We start from the raw sequence: 6,000 nt of genomic DNA on the forward strand, positions 1-6,000 counted from the left end.
AATCAGACCTCAAAAGTTGTCCCTACATTCTGAACTGAAAACCGTGCATGATGCTCAAACCCTACTTGGAGATCTACAGTGGGTACGAAATCTCATTGGCCTCAAAAATGAAGACATACTCCCATTATTACCACTATTGCGAGGCACCGATCCAGCTGCTACAATTACGTTAACTCAAGATCAGCAAAACTGTCTAGTGCAACTTGGAGAAATATTGTGACCTTCCTTCACTGAACGTCGCCTGCCTGAAGTTCCACTAGGTGCGCTCTTCTTCAATCAAACTGTCGCCCCATTTGGAATCATTTGCCAATGGCCGTCTTGGCAAAAAGAGAAAGGGGGAGAAAACCGAACAGCGTGTATTTCCAAGATTGCCAAGACGTCCAAGACTATACAGAAAGAACAGCCTGTCAAACATGCAAGAATTACTCGTCCCGAAGAACGCATTGTGATTTTGGAATGGGTGTTCATCAGTTTATCACCACCAAAAAGTGTGTGGTCACGCACAGAGATGCTTTCAACTCTCATTCGAAAAACACGTACCAGAATTGTAGAAATTTCAGGACATGAAGCTGTATTTTTTAGCATACCCCTGAAGACAGAGCTACAATAGTGGCTGATACAAAATTCAACGGATATGCAAATTGCCTTAGATGCATACTCAGGACAACTCTTAGAGCGATATCCTGCAGATCCCAGAATCAAAATAATAGGGGAACAACTGTGGGTAGAAGAGCCCAAGGTTCGTGCTAGGCCAATTCAAGGTTGCACAGCGTACACCGATGCAGGACAGCAGTGGAAAAAAGCTGCTTGTACATGGTTAGAAAATGGAGAGTGGCAAGAACACACCCTTAAAGGAGAAACATGTGATTCGCTGCAAACCTTCGAGCTAGCAGCAGTTGCCTGGGCACTCACACGATGGCGCAGCACACCCCTGAATATCGTTTCAGATTCGTTATATGTCGTTGGCATTGTCCTAAGAATTGAGCAAGCCCTGATCAAGATACCTTCAAATCCACGATTAGGACAACTGTTCCTGCAAATCCAACCGGCCATCCATGACAGAAAAGAAATTTGTAGTATCCTACTGTCTTGGTTTGAAAACAAACCAGTGGGAGATCACAAGTCAAGATTGAAATTAAAAATAAGTGAAATAATACAAGGAAAAGCACTGACAAAGTCAGATACAACCTAACACCCTGTTAGGGTGGTAGTAGCAGTCCAGCTGAAGTAGTCCAGTTGAAGTGGTGATCCTGTGAAGGTCTAGTCTCCAGCTGAAGATCCAGTGGTAGCTCTCGTCCTCTGGGAACCCAGTAGACAGGGCTAGCTTAGGCAGTTCCAAGGCCAGGTTATATCCACGTGGGAACACCTGGCTCCTCCCTCCTCGGCAGAGCATCTCACAATGGGATGAGATAAGTCCATGAGTCACACGGTGGGTCCCTGATGGCCCATTGCCTGTCATGCGGGGTGGGTCATTAGCAAGTGATAATAGCTAACGGATGGCCCATTGCCTGTCATCCGGAGTGGGTGATAGCAGCTAATGGCCCACAGCTGGTGGTAATAGAATACTTAACTACATCAATATTGCAACCTAGGACACCTACACATCAGGAGTCACTTCACCACACAAGGCCTAGGTGAAGGCAATGCTAGAGCAGATGCTCTTGTCAGTCCACTGTTACAAGCTCCACAAAATTCCTTCGCAGCTGCTCAAGAAAGCCACTCAATGTTTCATCAATCAGCTAAAGCTCTACACAGACAGTTTGCACTATCGATGGACGATGCCCGAGGAATTGTTCAAGCATGCCAGCAATGCAACCAGCATGGCACGAGTCTAGGTCTCAGAGTGAATCCCAGAGGCCTACAAGCCTGTGAATTATGGCAAATGGATGTTGCTCATGTTCCTGAATTTGGCAGAGTTTCCTGTGTTCATGTTACTATAGACACATTTTCAAAAATGATTTGGGCAACAGCTCAAGAAGGAGAAAAGGCAAGCTATGTAATTAGACACCTAAACTCGTGCTTTGCAGTTATGGGGGTACCCAAAGAGATAAAAACTGATAATACACCCGCCTATGTGAGCTGGAAATGTGAACAATTTCTACAAACATGGGGCATCAAGCACAACACAGGAATCCCTCACGTATCCACCGGACAAGCCATAGTAGAAAGAGCTCATCGAACAATAAAGGAGTATCTAGCCAAACAGAAAAATTATGAAGAAACAGACCCTAGTGTGTGTTTAGCAAAAGTCATTTTCACATTAAATTTCTTAAGCATAGCAGGAGATGCAGAAAATCCACCAGTAGTTACTCATTATAGTCAGATAAAAATGCAGGCTACCCCGGGAGTTCAAATTACATATAAAAACCCTGCAACAGGGGTCTGGGAGGGACCTGCCCCACTTTTATTTAATGGTAGAGGTTATAGTTGTGTCTCCACAAGTTCCGGTCTGCTATGGGTACCAAGTAGATGGACGAGACCTGCTCCCAGACAGATTATCAACAAGAAAGACTGCGACGAGCCACAGACCAGATAGTTGAAGCGCTCACTGCATTTGCAGTGCAAGCAGGGCATCCACGCATCTGTCCCTGAAGAATCATAGCAGACGTCTTTGCAGGGCAAACCTTTGGCGCTTGGCAACTGCCCTCCAAAGTTTGTCACTTCCAAGGAGAAAACTGTGGGCGCTGTCAGGGTCCAATGATTTTACAGCTACAGTGTGGTAGTTGCAGCACACATTTCAGTCGAAGTAGTTGGAGTATTGCGATAACAGGCGCTTTATGTAATCATTGTTTTCCCATTAACGCTTTAAGTGCTTTTCAAGGTGATATTGCAGTAATATATAAGAAATCTCCTTAAGAAATTTGTGCAAGCACATTTAGAGATTTTCATGTATATCAACTTGCTCAGCAAGTGTGGGCTTTAGCACTAGCATTACGCCAAGTGCAGAAAAGCCAAGAAACGCTACTAATTGCCGCTTATTGTATTCAATGCCGCCCTCAATGCACTCCAGCAGCATAGCACTAACCTTAATTTGCCTAATTTCTGTTGTTGAAACATGGATTCCAGTACAGCCGAAAACAAATTTGTTGGTCACTCTAGCCAACTTGACAGGGCAAAACGCAATTTGTCTCTCTCTTTCGTCACCATACAATCCCTTTTCTACCTGTTTAGTTGGTGTGCCTTTAGACAATTGGCCATGTCCTTCTCACGTTCCTACTTGCAATCAGAAGAATCTTAATAGCACAGTAGACAACTGGGACAAATGGATTCCTTTTCTTCCTATAGCCCCAAATGAGCCTCAAGAATTAGAACGGTTAGGAGCTGTACGAATGGATGCTTGCGTGACCTTTAATTGGAAAAGCAAACAAGCCAAGTTGAAAGATACCGCAACAAGTGTAAATTCTAGCCTGACAATATACAGAAACGCCAGTCTGTGGTATCAATACACTTCTACTAAATTATCTGTGTCCACAAACTATCCTATATCATTGCCAGCAGGAATGTTCCTAACTTGCGGAGACCGCGCATGGCCTAGCATTCCTTCCAAATTACAAGGTGGACCTTGTTCCTTAGGGAGATTGACGCTGCTGACCCCCAACACTTCAATGATTCTAAATATGACCCGACAACATCGTCGCACAAAACTAATTACTCATGCTTTTTCCCCTGACTGTAAATCAAATATCAAATTCTGGTCCCCTGGAGCCATCATAACTGCTTCAATTTTAGCGCCAGGAGTGGCCTCTGCTAAAGCCTTGGCTCAAATAAACAAGTTAGGATGCTGGTAAGCTAAACAAACTAACGCTACTTCTCAAGCCATTTCAGAATTGTTGCTTGATGTTGACTCAGTTAGACATGCTACCCTTCAAAAAGAGCTGTGATAGATTTTCTCTTATTAGCTCAAGGCCATGGCTGTGATGAATTTGATGGAATGTGCTGCATTAATCTTTCTGATCACTCGAAGTCCATTCACCGGCAACTTGCCAAACTGCAAAACCTTTAAAAACAACTGCAAGTGGCCGATGATCTAGGACTTGCTGGGTGGCTGAAAGGTTGGGGAATTACTGGATGGTTCAAAGATTTATTTCAAGCAGCTGTACTCATTTTAATTGTAATTTTGCTACTCTTGACAATTTTGCAATGCATAGTGCAATGCTTGCAGCGGATGTTGATGAGAACAATCAATTAAACCTGGCTTGTGAAAAAGAAAAAGGGGGAATTGTTGGAAAATGGTTAGCAGAACGAGGCCATATTAGCGAGGTGTGTGTGCAGAAGATGCAGCATGCACAAACCGGCTATTGTTCTAAACTCTGAAGATGCTATTGTTCTTAACTCTAAGATGCTATTATTCATAACTTTGAGATGTTCTTCCCAGGGGATAGAAAAGAGAACTAGAGCTGTATCCAATGTAGAGGAAACAAGCAAAATAGAGAAAGAATCACACAGTCAGTAATTCAGCTTATGCTGGCAAAACTTTAGCTGAGCCAAGTGAAATGTGCCTAAAGACCACAGCGAATCAGAAAGCTAAGATAGATCTGCACATAAACCAAATACCCAATCATAAGTGCCGATTTGTCGCATGAATCTGTACCTGTTTTCTATAATAATGCCTGTCTTAGAGGAAATAAACGGAATAACACCATTATCTCTGTGAGAGTGAGTGTTACTTCCCGGCGGCCTCTCTGACACCCCCCTGTGCAAGCAGCCTTCCCCGGCTGAAGTGAGCCCTTCGCGGCTTTCTCACCCTAAAGCGCGCTTTAGCTCCGGACAAGCTCTGCTGCTCTCCGGCTGTGCGCAGAAAGCGAACAAACCAGCAGCTGAGCACACTGCAAGACGGTTCGTTCGTAACTTGGACAAATTTCACCAGAAAGCTTCTTTTCAGCCACAATGTTCTCAGAATGCTTCTTTCTGCTTCAGCAAGCTCCTGGCAGCGTTTGCACTGAGGGGCATAAGGTGCAGCTAAAAGGAACGAAAAGGAGCTTGCCACGACTTCAGATATGCATATCTGCACGAGATATACTTGTCCCAGAAGGAAGCAGGTGAAGAGAAGGCTTTCTTCCAGTACCCCCCTCCGCACGCAGCCTTCCCCGGCTGAAGTGAGCCCTTCGCAGCTTTCTCGCCCTAAAGCGCGCTTCAGCTCCGGACAAGCTCTGCTGCTCTCCGGCTGTGCGCAGAAAGCGAGCAAACCAGTGGCTGAGCACACTGCAGGAGGGTTCATTCAGAACTTGGCCCAAGTGCACCAGAATGCTGCTTTTCAGCCACAATGTGCTCACAATGCTTCTTTCTGCTTCAGCAATCTATAGGCAGCACTTGCACTGAGGGGCCTAAGGTACAGCAAGAAGGAACGAAAAGGAGCTTGCCACGAATTCAGACATGCATATCTGCACGAGATATAGCTGTCCCAGAAGGAAGCAGGTGAAGAGAAGGCTTTCTTCCAGTACTCCCCTCTGCACGCAGCCTTGCCTGGCTGAAGAGAGCGGTTCGTGGCTATCTCGCCCTAAAGCGCGCTTTAGCTGCGGACAAGATCTGCTGCTCACCGGCGGTTTGCAGAAAGCGAACAAACCAGCGGCTGAGAACGCTGCAGCAAGGTTCTTTCAGAACATGGCCCAAGTGCACCAGAATGCTTCTTTTCAGCCTCACAGTGCCCAAAATGCTTGTTTCTTCTTCAGCGAGCTTCAGCAGCACTCGGTCCAGGTAATTAACGAGGGCTAGGGTTAAGGTTGAGAGATCTAAAGGGCCTCCAGCTTCAGGTGCACTGCCGCTGCAGAGAGCCTCCCAAGGCCATTGCATGAAGGCCAAAACATGGCTGCCCCGCGAACTTTCTCAGTTGGCAAACACAAGCGCTCGGCTCAGGTAATTAAATAGGGTTTGGGTTAGGGTTACAGCTAGGGTTAGAGTTGAGAGATCTAAAGGGCCTCCAGCTGCAGGCGCACTGCTGCTGCAAAGAGCCTCCCAAAGCCATAGCGAGAAGGCCCTAACATGGCTGCTCCGCCATCTTTC

At 45.9% G+C, this 6,000-nt stretch overlaps 1 pseudogene; it reads left to right on the forward strand.

Moving 5' to 3' along the window:
- Window positions 1-2,987: 2,987 nt before the first annotated feature.
- Window positions 2,988-4,237, forward strand: LOC146443964 (uncharacterized; annotated as a pseudogene).
- The last annotated feature ends 1,763 nt before the right edge of the window (window positions 4,238-6,000 follow it).

This window comes from Lichenostomus cassidix, chromosome 1Aa (genome assembly GCF_008360975.1).
Source record: "Lichenostomus cassidix isolate B80296 chromosome 1Aa, HeHo_3.0, whole genome shotgun sequence".
In the NCBI taxonomy this organism is placed as follows: Eukaryota; Metazoa; Chordata; class Aves; order Passeriformes; family Meliphagidae; genus Lichenostomus; species Lichenostomus cassidix.